The 12875-nt window shown below is 42.8% G+C and overlaps 1 pseudogene across 1 annotated transcript in view; it reads left to right on the top strand.

Moving 5' to 3' along the window:
• Positions 1 to 12875, top strand: part of LOC108512480 (gamma-taxilin-like) — a 22990-nt pseudogene that overhangs the window by 6421 nt on the left and 3694 nt on the right. Inside the window, exons 3-6 of the transcript XR_001880616.1 lie at positions 3186 to 3356; positions 4689 to 4883; positions 7849 to 7968; positions 9503 to 9577. The product of XR_001880616.1 is annotated as a gamma-taxilin-like (transcript). The remainder of the gene's footprint in view (positions 1 to 3185; positions 3357 to 4688; positions 4884 to 7848; positions 7969 to 9502; positions 9578 to 12875) is intronic.

The following is a 12875-nucleotide window of genomic DNA, read 5'->3' as shown; positions in this document are numbered from 1 at the left end:
AAAAAAAAAAAAAAAAAAAAAAAAAGCGAGAAGACATTACAAACTGGAGAGAACATATTTCCAACAAATATAACCAGCAGGAGATTTAGTATCAAGAATATCTAAAGAACACTAATGTGAAAAGGACAAATATCCTATGGAAAGCTGGATGAGAGACATGAAAGGGACATGTCATAGAAGTGGAAAAAGATACGAAGATACCTTAACATAAGGGTCCATAAACATTCAAAGAGGTGTTCCACCTGATAAGTGATTAGGGAAATGCAAATCAGGACCACAATGAGATGCCATTTTACATCTGTTATAGTGGCATAAATGAAGAAATCTGATCATTTTGGAGAGGATGTGGGTCTCTATGGTCTCTTATATATTGCTGTTGGGAATATCAATTCGCCATTGTCATGTGAAATCAAACATTTAGAAATCATTGCCCGGCAACCTCATTTCTGATGTTTGTGCATAGAAGAGAAATTCCTGACAAGTGTATACCAGGAAACACATGAGAATGTTCATACCACTGTGAGTAATAACAAAACCTAGAAACAGCCCAGATGCCCATTTATACAAGAAGATGGATTAATAAAGAGTTTTGTGTGCTGTGTGTGTTGTGTTTTATTTTGTATCTATTTGTTTATTTTGAGACAGGGTCTCTGCCACCCAAGCTGGAGTGCAGTGGCACGATCATGGCTCACTGTTTATCTTTTAGAGACAAGATCTCATTTTGTGTAGTATGTTTCTGTGTGTGCTGTGTTTTAAAAGTGGAATATTAGACAGCCTGTGGGCCAAATCCATCCAGAGTCTGTTTTACACTGCCCACAAGCTAAGAATGGTTTTAATTTTTAAGATGTTTAAAAATAAAGAACACATGACAGAGACCATATGTGGCCTGCAGTGCCTAAACTATTTACTTGCTGGCCCTTTGCAGAAAAAATCTGTTAAGTCCTGATCTGCAGCTACATGCCAACAATGTGGATGAGTCCTAGCAATGTAATCGAGTTGTGCTGTCCAAGACGGTAGCCATCAGCCACATGTGACTTATTAAACTAGTATAAATTAAAATGAAAATTTCAATTCCTCATCTGCACTAGCTACAATAAAGTCAAAACAGCTAAAACCAAAAGGATTATTTTTTTTTGAGAAGTACACACAGATGAAATGAAATAATAACAGAAAGGAAAGCGAAGGAATAATGAACACCGGATTCAGGATTGCACTAACCCTGGGTCAGGAAAGGCAGGAGCTCCGCACCCTGGTGAAATTACAGCTAGTGTGTGCTGGACCTGCAGCCTCTTAAACTGGGTGATTGCATGTAGTTGGCAGTAATTTTGCTTTACAAAATTATGCAAAAACAATGATTTTTTTCCTGCAAGAATTCCAGTAAAGGTGTTTTTAATATCTGTAAATGTGGCTGTAAGGATGCGTGATATGTTTTGGTAGGCCACAAGATGTCACTCTTGCTCTTCAAATTGTGACTCAGCATCATTTCCTTTTTCAGTAAAAGCTTTCTTGAAAGGTCAGTAAGGCTGCCATCTTATCTGTTCATGTTGATTTAACCTTGAAACAGACTGATTTGTTCCATACCTAAAATTGCAGCAGTTCTTCTCACAAAGAACCCTGAGTGCTGTTTACTGAGTTTTAGATTCTGATGACTGTTTCAGTATAGGAGCCTGTGGGTGTAAAACTTGATAGTATTGACTCCTAAAACATCATTTAAAAAAACAAAACCCTGCCGGGCACAGTGGCTCATGCCTGTAATCTCAGCACTTGGGAGGCCGAGGTGGGCGGATCACCTGAGGTTGGGAATTCGAGACCAGCCTGACCAACACGGAGAAACCCCATCTCTACTAAAAATACAAAATTAGCCGGGCTTGGTGGCGCATGCCTGTAATCCCAGCTACTTGGGAAGCTGAGGCAGGAGAATCGCTTTAACTCTTGTTGCCCAGGCTGGAGTGCAATAGATCGTGCCATTGCACTCCAGCCTGGGCAACAAGAGCGAAACTCCATCTCAAAAAACCAAAAACAAAACCCGGCCGGGCATGGTGGCTTATGCTTGTAATCCCAGCACTTTGGGAGGCCAAGGCAGGTGGATCAATTGAGGTCAGGAGTTTGAGACCAGCCTGGCCAACATAGTGAAACCCTGTCTCTACTAAAATACAAAATTAGCTGGGAGTGGTGGCAGGTGCCTGTAGTCCTAGCTACTTGGGAGGCTGAGGCAGGAGAATCGCTTGAACCTGGAAGGCAGAAGCTGCAGTCAACTGAGATTATGCCACTGCACTCCAGCCTGGGCAACAGATTAATAGTCTGTCTAAAAAAAAAATAACAAAAATAAACAAAACCCCAAAGCACAATAAATTTGATTTTTAAAATATTTGGATTTCAGCAGGTTTTTTGCCAGGTAGGAAATGATCTAGACAGACATTCACCCAGCAAACAGCAATTTGGGACATGCCTGGCTTTAGCACTGAGTCACTCGTGGCCTTCAACATTGGAGTAGGTTTCAGCGAGAACTAGGGCTGGTTTATTTTCCAAAGGGTTAAGGCTGGAATACTTGGGCAGTGTTCCCAGTGGGCCCAGGAAAATTCTGGGGCAGGAGGTATCCAGTTGAAGGGCATCATTCTTCCAAAAGCACAGGATTGTAGCTAGAAGTTGAGGAGCCCATGTTGCTTGTGAGTTGTTGGGTTGAAAGCAGGAAGATGATCTGTGATCAGTGTCTGAAGTCAGGAAGCTGGCAAAATTCAGGACCCCAGGGGATAGGAGGCCAATACAGAGGTCAAGAAAGCCAGAGATTCAGGCTGCTGGGTTCAAATCCCAACCTCACCCCATACTGATTATCTGTACTAATTAAAGAATGTTGGGCAACTTACTGATGTCTCCAGGCTTATACATTTTTTTCTGTAAAACCTGTATAATAAAGGGTTGTGAAAATTAAATCTGTCTAAAGGATTTTTTTAGAAAGAAAAAGATTGATTATTTTTTGCTACCCTAAATTTGCTTACTTTTCTGTCACAACTGGAAGAGAGGAAAAGGGTGGCAATGTAGCATGGCATGAAACAATTTAAATGATATATTACACCATAGTATTTGACTTTTGAAAATGTGTTCCATAGCTCTCATTATAATTCTTCTAGCCATAACTGTAAGGTTTTTACTGTACTTCCTAAATGTAAAGTGCTTATGAATTTTAGCTGGAGGAGAGCAGGAATGTTCAGAAGCAAATGAAGATCCTGCAGAAGAAGCAAGCCCAGATTGTGAAAGAGAAAGTTCACTTGCAGAGTGAACACAGCAAGGCCATCTTGGCAAGAAGCAAGCTAGAGTCTCTTTGCAGAGAACTTCAGCGTCACAATAAGACGTTAAAGGTTAGTTGGTTCATTTGTCTGTTTTTTTCAGGAGGGACTTAGCTGATTTCATAATCAACCTTGTGCCTATCTGAAATAAATCCTTGTCTCTACTTGGAGACAGATACTGCCTTGCTTTTTATTTTGCTTGGCCTGATGCCTTGTGTGAGGTCATTGTAAATGTAAGACCGATTCTTTCTACGTAAGTTTTGGTTTCCTGTTCAAGGAAGAGCGCCTTAGTTGCCTCATCCTTGGCCCCAGGGAATCTATGCCCAAGGCCCTCCTGCTTAGAGCCGTGGCTTAGGAAGCTCAGAATTGCCATTTTTCAGCTGAGCACTGATACAGCTGATCACCAAGTAGGAAAAACTGCAGTGAAATGAGAAACAGTCTGGGAAGGGAGAACTCCTGCTGAACTCCTGGGTGGAGCGTTGCCCAGGTCCGCTGGCCCACCCCCAGCTATTCAGTTGCTAAGTAATTTTAGGAGACCACTTAACACCTTGGCTGATTGTAAAGGAAGAGGGAATAGGTATCCAAAGATTCTTTGGTATCAACAGGGGAAGAAGGAAAGGAGCAGAGCCGCAGGAAGGAATCTGCCTCTTAGAATGGGACAGGCTTGTCCCCATGTACAGTTGCAGTATGACTTTGAGCAGGATCTCTGATCAAACTCCCTTTATGCCCTAACAAACCCCCAAGGCCCTAGACTATAAGAGCACTCTTGAAATGGATCTTCACCTGGTATGGGAGCCATTATTATCTTTGCTTTTGAGCCCTTGGATTTAGATGTCAAAGTAAGTGATATTTTTTTTCCCATAGGAAATCAATATTTTGAGTAGGCTGATAACTGTTCAGACACGTAAAGGTCTTTTGACACTCATATCCTAGCAAGAATTGAAAGTAAGCTTTGAATTTTTTTTGTTTTTTTCTTTTCATCATCAGAAAGTAGTTACAGAAAGGAAGCTTTTTGAGATGAGAATTCCATTTGTCCTTTGCCCTTTAGGGAGTAGAAGTTGTGACCCAGAAAGTAAGCTGCAAGGGAGCAGAGGGAGCAGGATCTCTTCCGACCCATCTAAGATGATGGCCTGTGTAACCGGCGAGTATTGCAGTAGAGTGAATTGTGGATAGCCATAACATTTATTTTGTAGCAGGACAGTTTGCATCTCTCTGGTTATCTGTCTACTTAGGAAAAAATGCTTGCTTTTCAGTGAGAGCCTTCTGGTCATAAATAAGGGGGAGGAATTGTAGTTCAGAAGCAACATGTCAGGGCAGCAATAAATGAACCCACACTGCAGCAGCTTCTCTTGTGAGCATCTTCTCTATAGGTCTGTATTAACAAAAATTATTTTGTGTAATAAGGAGGAAAATATGCAGCAGGCACGAGAGGAAGAAGAACGACGTAAAGAAGCAACTGCACATTTCCAGATTACCTTAAATGAAATTCAAGCCCAGCTGGAGCAGCACGACATCCACAACGCCAAACTCCGACAGGAGAACATCGAGCTGGGGGAGAAGCTGAAGAAGCTCATCGAACAGTATGCACTGAGGGAAGAGGTAACGGAGTTTGGTTTATTTAAACGGCTTCTCAAGATTAGCAAAAATGTCACCATTCACACCTAAAGTAAAACCGCTGTCCTGGGGTGTTTCAGAACTTTGCATATGCATAGTGCATAGTGGCAGTCGGTTATTTATTATTTATTAGGCAGTCGGTTATTTATCAGGCACCACAAGTGAGATCATCACTTGATGTCCCAGGAGTCACTGGGTTTGGATAAAGGAGGTTATTTCTAGGAGACACGTTCAGTACTGCTTGTCTTCCATGAAATACTGGAAGATTGCAATTTTTGCATGTAGATTGTTTTCCCTTATCCAGACTAATAATGAATAAATATTTGGGCCCCAAATACCCTGTATCTCAGACATCTATGATAATCTGTACAGTATCCACTACCATGGCATTATACCTATATACTTACATTTCAGATTTTTTTTTTTTTTTTAAATGAGGGCTTTATATTATTTGGGAGGAAAAACTTACTTCTAACCCCTCACACATAAGCCCATTGAGGGTAAAAAGTTTACTGGGAAGATCCATGGCTTAATGAACCTGGCCATATTGGCTTTCAATTGAAGACTTTTGGAAATTCTCTTTATAAGCCTTAATCTGAAAAGTTCAGAGCGTTTAGTATCCTCCTGAAAAAAAAACGTGAGGAACTTTAAAAACCAGGTTTGCTACCCCATTTGCTAGCAAGGCTTAACTTAAACCTGGTTTTATTTTTTAAAGTTCCTCACTTTTAGAGGTTCGCAGTGGAACAGGGTTAGAGGCTTTAATTTTTTTTAAAATGCGCTGCATTCTCCTGCCTTTAACTTTAGTGAAAGTTGCGGCTTTTATGTTTATGTTCCTTACAGAAAGGGCATCAAAAAAAGCTGATTCAAAATTAAAAAAAAAAAAAAAAAAAAGATTCAGGCCATCTGGTGTTTATCCTTGTTTTCAACTCAAAACCTTTATAGTTTTACATACAAAGCCCTTCAAAAAAAACTTGCCGTTTTTTTGTTTTTTTTTTTTTTTTTTTTTACGGTTTTAACGGATTTTATTTTCTTACTGCCTTTTGCTTTTTTAAAAAAAATATATGGAAAATTTCAAGCTTAACAAAAAGTAGAGAGATAATATAGCACCTGGCTTCAGCAGACGAAACCATAATTCCCGTGTGGGGGTGTCTGTGTGTGTGTAGAGACAATTTCTTGCTAAATTGCCCAGGCTGGTCTTGAACTCCTGGGCTCAGGTGATCCTCCCTGTCTTGGCTTCCCAAAGTGCTGGGATTGTAGATGTGAGCCACTGTACCTGGCTGATAATTTCATCTCTGTTCCCCTAGATTATTTTGAAGCAAATCCAAGATGTCAGGTATTCCATGGATAGATATTTGAATGTGTAGCTCAAAAAAATAAGGATTTAAGTATAACCGCAATACCAGTTTCATACCTAAAAAATCAGCAGATAAGCCAGATGCAGTGGCTCACGCCTGTAATCCCAGCACTTTGGGAGGCCAAGGCAGGAGGATTGCTTGAGCCTAGGAGTTCGAGACCAGCTTGGGTAATATGGCGAAAGCCTGTCTCTACAAAAAATACGAAGACTAGCCGGGTGAGGTTGTACTCACCTGTAGTCCCAGCTACTCAGAAGAGTGAGGCAGGAGGATCACCTGACGCTGGGAAGTCGAGGCTGCAGTGAGCCATGAGTGCACCACTGTACTCATGGCTGGGTGACGGGAGTGAGACTGTCTCAAAATAAATAAATAAATAAATAACAATTACTGAATATTAAGTATCTAGTTACTATTCAAATTTTTTGGATTGGCTTCTTTTTAAAAGAGAAATTGTTTGAAACAAGATCCAAAGAAAGTCCATTTCACTGGTTTATATAACGCCAGTCTCTAAAATATAGGTTCCCCCCCCTTTATTCTTGCAGTGTACTTACTGAAGAAACGTCTTTTTTGTTGTAGAGGTGAAATTTTGTTTTTATTAGATTATAAAGCCCTTAATTGTCTTAAAGTGGTTCTTTTAGTTTTGTTGTTTGTTTTGACCGTCTATGTACCTCATAATTGATGGAGCAGATTGGAAAATGAGATATGTTTAAATCATATTATGTGTGTCTTATGTAATGTCCTTTGGTCAGAATATAATGGTCAGATTACTTGCAGGCGAAGATCAGTTGTGTGTGGTGCTCTCAATACATAGTTAGACCACCTTATTTTACCAACCAGCATTTTCCCCTCTCATATAGGGTATTGTAACTGGAAGAGTTCCATTTCTCCAGCTGGGAAGGGATTGTTCTGTTGACTTTATTATACATCAGTAACCACTTAACAGTTTTGTTTGGAAATACTAATGAGCTTTTACCAAATGTCTAAAGTGTGCCAGGCACCAAGCACCTTACCTAGTGCCACCATCGCATTTACTGTTACAGCTCTGCAAGGTAGGTGGAGGTATCCCCCTGTGCAGAGGAGGGCACTGCACTTCAGCGTGGAGAGGAATTAGCCCAGGGCCACACACTGGCCAGGGTTTGACCTGGGCCATTCCTACTGTCATACCATGTTGCCTGCAGCTGAGGAATTTGGGAAAATTTGGGGAGGACAAAAAGGAACTGTGTGCATGATGTATGGTTTAGCACTTTGCTCTTCTTATCCTTCTTTGTCTTGGTGCACTCTGAGCCTTATTTTCAGTGTGGGGCAGAAATAGGAAGTACTAAGCTGGTGAGGGGAACAGCCCATGTCTGACAGGGCGGGGGAACAGGCAGCAGTCAGAGGGCCGTGCTCCTGCCGGTGTGGGATGGTTTGCAAGGTGGTGTCGAGTAGCCACTTCTCTAAGTGGAGTGTACAGGGACAGAGAGAGAGCTGGTGTTCTTAGCTGCAGTGGTAGCAGCAGAACAGCAGGGTGAGCAGGGTGCTGTAACTGCTGTGACGTTTCCTCCCCACTGTGCTCCTTTCTTTGGTGAGTGATGGAAGAAACTCTCCTTTTCCCATAGCACATTGATAAGGTGTTCAAACATAAGGAACTGCAACAACAGCTCGTGGATGCCAAACTGCAGCAAACTACACAACTGATAAAAGAAGCTGATGAAAAACATCAGAGAGAGAGAGAGTTTGTAAGTTCTACTTCTTAAAAACAAAGCCATTATTGCCAACATTGTACCTGAGGCCATTTGAAACATCAAATTGTAACCATGGCTGTTTGAAACATTTATCTATTGTACCTTTCATGTGGCGCCTGGGGGCATGCCAGCCGGTGTGTGCTCGATTGAGAAGAGAGTGTGTGGTGTGTGTGTGCTACAAAGTATTTGGCTGTTTATTTCTATTTAACCTTTTATACGGAAAATATACTGGAGAGATTACACCACATCAGTGGGGAGACCTGTACTTGTTGTTTTTCTGTGCTTAGAATATTTAGTTCCCATCTTAGATAATGGTCATCAGGTTCAAGAGTTGTGCTCACATTTAGCACATTAAATTTGGTGATTCAGTTTAACAGCAAGCTTACCAAGCCACAGGTCTCCTATATATGGTTACATTTTGTTTTCAAACAAGTAACTTGAAACTGGGGAAGTCATTTATTTATTTTCTCTGGTATAATTTTCTGATAAAAATTTTAACAGAATTTTCTACCCTCATCACTCACCATTGTTGCCAGTGTATGCTGAGATTCTGTTGCCTGTCAGTAATTGTGAATACAGTGGAATCTCATTGGGTGTGTATATCACCATGTGCAAATTCAGCTATGTGCGCTTCTCCACAAGGGAGAAATGATTGCAATAATGCAGACTGTTGGATCCACAACCCTGATATGAGCACGGTGTGAAGATTCAGTTCCTGAGTGGCCCTCATCCTACGGGCGTGTCACACTGAGTGCATCTGGGGTTTAGAGGGACATGTTTTTCACACAGTGTGATCCTTCAATATGAACTGACAGTAGTATCCCGTGTTTAGCTGAGACATGGTTATCATTTCCAAAGTTGGAGTATACATTTTATACACACACACACACACACACATACATTACATGTGTGTACTTTCTGGTTGCTTCAGTAGGACTTTTCTAGGCTTCTTTGGACTATGTGTGATATTTTACTTCAGAGACTGAATTTCACAGCTGCCTACTATGCAACTTTGTAATTTTTTTGAAAGCACAAGTGCTATATATAAATGAAAATGCCCATCCCCTCCCTGCTTTCTAAAAAAGTGCTCAGAAACCAGGTCTCAGATGGATTGCGTCGCTTTCCCCATACCTTTCACCCTGTCTCATCTTGCCTCAGGGAATAGCGAGGCTTTGTAAGTCAGCCAGACAATATCAAGGTTCCCAGCCATGTTTTCTGCTAATACTGTACGTGTAATTATTTTCACCTAAAACACAACAATTTAACTGAGTTTTATAAACCATATTAGGCCCCCAGGGTACTTTATCTGCTTCAGCAATAAAAGATTATTCCTACATTCCTAAGTGTTAACCAGCGGGACAGATAGAAGATACAGGTAAATGGCAATTTGTGGGAACAGAATGTTTCATCTGTAGACCTGTGGTTCTTGCTAAAATAGCAGAAGGATGAAGCCTAACTCTGATCATTTGATATTTAGTCCTGCTTGTAATTACCATTAGCATTTTGCCAGAATGTTTCTGTTTTCTAGTTATTAAAAGAAGCGACAGAATCGAGGCACAAATACGAACAAATGAAACAGCAAGAAGTGCAACTAAAACAGCAGGTAACTTCACAGCAGGGGAGAGTACAACTTGTAAGGAAAACCTGTGGTTCCTTTGATTCTGCATATCTTCAGTCTCCTCTAAGATGGTTTTGCGTTTTGCTTTTTCCCAGCCAGAGCTGACCAGGATTGAGGCAGAAATCTCATGGCCCTCTTGGGATTTTCCACTTCATTTAGGTTAACTACCTCATTGCAGTTTGCCCAGCACTTTCCTGGGTTTAGTACTGAAAGTCTCGTGTCCCAGGAGATGCCCCGTCTCAGGCAGCCTGGGATGGTTGGTCAACCTGTCTCCAGTGACCTTTCCAAGAGTCCAGATAATTCCTCCCTTTTTCAGTCTGTTCTCACTACATTTCCCACTAAAGGAAAACTGAGACATCTGCATATTTTATTTATTTTGTATCAAGTTGAACCATATGAAATTGCTAAAGAAGACAAGAATATGTCCTTGGCCTAAAAAAATGGCAGTTTCATGTAGTGAACTCTAATATCTTTAAAGTTTTGTGCTATAAGCACACAAGTTACTTTAAAAACTACATATAGCTGGGCGTGGTGGCATGCGCCTGTAGTCCCAGCTACTCAGGAGTCCAAGGCAGCAGGATCGCTTGTGCTGGTGTTTTTCATCACCAAGAGGGCCCTCCCTCTCGCTCAGTCCAGACCCTGTAAGTGTGTCCTGCTGTGATCTCTATCTGTGGTTACCTTGTGTGGAATGAGTGTAGGAGGAGCTATCTCCTTAAAAAAAAAAAAAAGAAAAAAAGGCACAGGGAAGACTTGCTGTGGCTTTACAGATGGGTAAAATTAGGCGTTTGTACCTGTACATTCATCCTTCTTTCAGTTAACTAGATTACATTTGGCTGAAAGAAGTGTTACTTATTTACAAGTTTATCATGTAAGTTTTCGTGAAAACTCTAGATGAGCTGTGAACTGATACCTGGAGACTGGCGTGGTCTTCACGCCCACCTCTTTGGAGCGTTGCTTTTCTTTGGGAACATCTTACAATGTGGTGAATTTAAGGTCCTATAAAGCTAGCCTAACTGAGAGTGAATATTCAAGAGTGTCAGATATGAGGAATCTTTGGAACTGAAGATCGTGCCAGAAAGCTTCTAGATTTGAATCCCTTACTTATCAGCCCTATCCAGTCAGTTGTCCATGTAAATAGAGATGAGAATTGATGTGGAGAAGGTGTAAAGTCTCCAGATGGTTTTGGAAGACGCTCCTGAATGTGGGAGTCATTGATAATGCTGCGGAAGTCACCAGAGGGCCCTTTTACCAAGCCTGCAGGCCAGCTCCAATTCTGTTGTAGTCACCACCGTAGCTTCTGTTGTCTGTGATCTGTACCACTCAAAGCCTCTTATCCAGTCACTGTTTGGTTTCCTTTGTTGTCACCTCTTGTTTTCCTCTACCTAAATGTGGCCGTCCTTCCCAAGCATGTCTCACCTTCTCTGCCGTCACCATGTCATTTCCCAGCATCTGCTGGTGATACTTTGTGCTGTCTTGACCCACTGTTTTGTAATCTAGCCATGGAGGTCCGTGTGTGATGCTAGGGGCCACTTACTGGCTACCCATCGGGCCAGCATTGAACTCTCACATGGGACAGTCTTTATTTGGATGTTCCATCTTCAATAAAAGTGGACAATGGCTGCCAGGCACAGTGGCTCCTGCCTGTAATCCCAGCCAAGGCGGGCAGATCGCTTGAGCTTAGGAGTTTGAGACCAGCCAGAGCAACATGGTGAAACCCCATCTCTATAAAAAATACAAAAATTAGCCGGGCGCGGTGACTCACGCCTGTAATCCCAGCACTTTGGGAGGCTGAGGCGGGTGGATCACTAGGTCAAGAGTTCAAGACCATCCTGGCTAACACGGTGAAACCCTGTCTCTACTAAAAATACAAAAAATTAGCCGGGCATAGTGGCACACACCTGTAGTCCCAGCTACTTGGGAGGCTGAGGCAGGAGAATCACTTGAACCAGGGAGGCGGAGGTTGCAGTAAGCCAAGATTGCACCACTGCACTCCAGCCTGGGCGACAGAGTAAAACTCTGTCTCAAAAAAAAAAAAAAAAGCCAGGCGTGGTGATGTGTGCCTGTAGTCCCCTCTGTTCAGGAGGCTGAGATGGGAGGATTGCTTGAGCCCAAGAGGGAGGTCAAGGCTGCAGTGAGCTGTGATTGCTCCACTGCACTCCAGCCTGAGTGACCGAGTGAGACCCTAAAGGACCACATCAAAACTGCTGTAACTTCTAAATGTCCCTCAGGCATTAATACTGCTCCCTCCCTCTGCGTGAGCACCACTCTTGGCCCCAACCCCAGGCTTGTTATGTCAGAAGCCCCGTCAGTGTCTGCTAACAAATCCTGTGTGTTCTCCAGGTCACCCTGCATTTATCTTCCTGCTTTGTCCTCATCCCAGGCCAGGCCCTTGGGCAGACGTGGCTTGGCCATCTCACAGGGACCTCGTCTAGCCTGACAAGCACAAGGTCACTGTGAGATGACTAACTTTCAGTTGGCTTCTGCGTCCACCACACCACAATGCGTGCTGCTAAAGTGCTTCCTGCATGGCCCGTCCCCCTGCTGGCTGTGGCTGGGCAGGCACCATCATATTCCACCCTGCCCCGCATCCTGTGTGCTAGGTGGTGCTGGTGAATATTCTGCATCCAGCACTGCTTATGCTCTTTCTTGGCCTCTGAAGATCCTTTATTCTTCTCTGCTTTTCTTGTCTCTATCGTGTGATCTTGCCCAAAATACTTTATTCCTCTGGGTCTCTCTCTCTTCCCCTATCCTGAAAATAATGTCATTATGTTGGATGGTCTCTGAAAGGTTTCCTACTGGTCTAAGATGAACTCATTCAGCTCACCCGTGAGGCCCAGCTCAGGCCTCCCACAGGAAGCTTCCCCTAAGTATCCTGAGCCTCACTGTGCTCTTCCCCTTGCACTTCTCTGGACTCCTTTCTAAGGGGGAGAAGATGGTGACTGCATTTTATATTCTGTTTGCCTTGTTGGTTGGCATTTTTTTCCTCATCCTTAAATAAAAATTCCTTGAGGGTAGGACTATGTTAAGAGTAGATCTCGGCTGGGCGCAGTGGCTCACGCCTTTAATCCCAGCACTTTAGGAGGCCAAGGTGGGCAGATCACGAGGTCAGGAGATCGAGACCATCCTGGCTAACATGGTGAAACCCCATCTCTACTAAAAATACAAAAAAATTAGCCGGGTGTGGTGGTGGGCGCCTGTAGTCCCAGCTACTCAGGAGGCTGAGGCAGGAGAATGGCGTGAACCCGGGAGGCAGAGCTTGCAGTGAGCCGAGGTTGTGCCACTG

The sequence above is a fragment of the Rhinopithecus bieti genome, unplaced genomic scaffold, assembly GCF_001698545.2.
Source record: "Rhinopithecus bieti isolate Rb0 unplaced genomic scaffold, ASM169854v2 scaffold_30905, whole genome shotgun sequence".
Lineage (NCBI taxonomy): Eukaryota > Metazoa > Chordata > Mammalia > Primates > Cercopithecidae > Rhinopithecus > Rhinopithecus bieti.
Note: the sequence above shows the minus strand (reverse complement) of the source record. Positions and strands in the feature narration are given on the sequence as shown.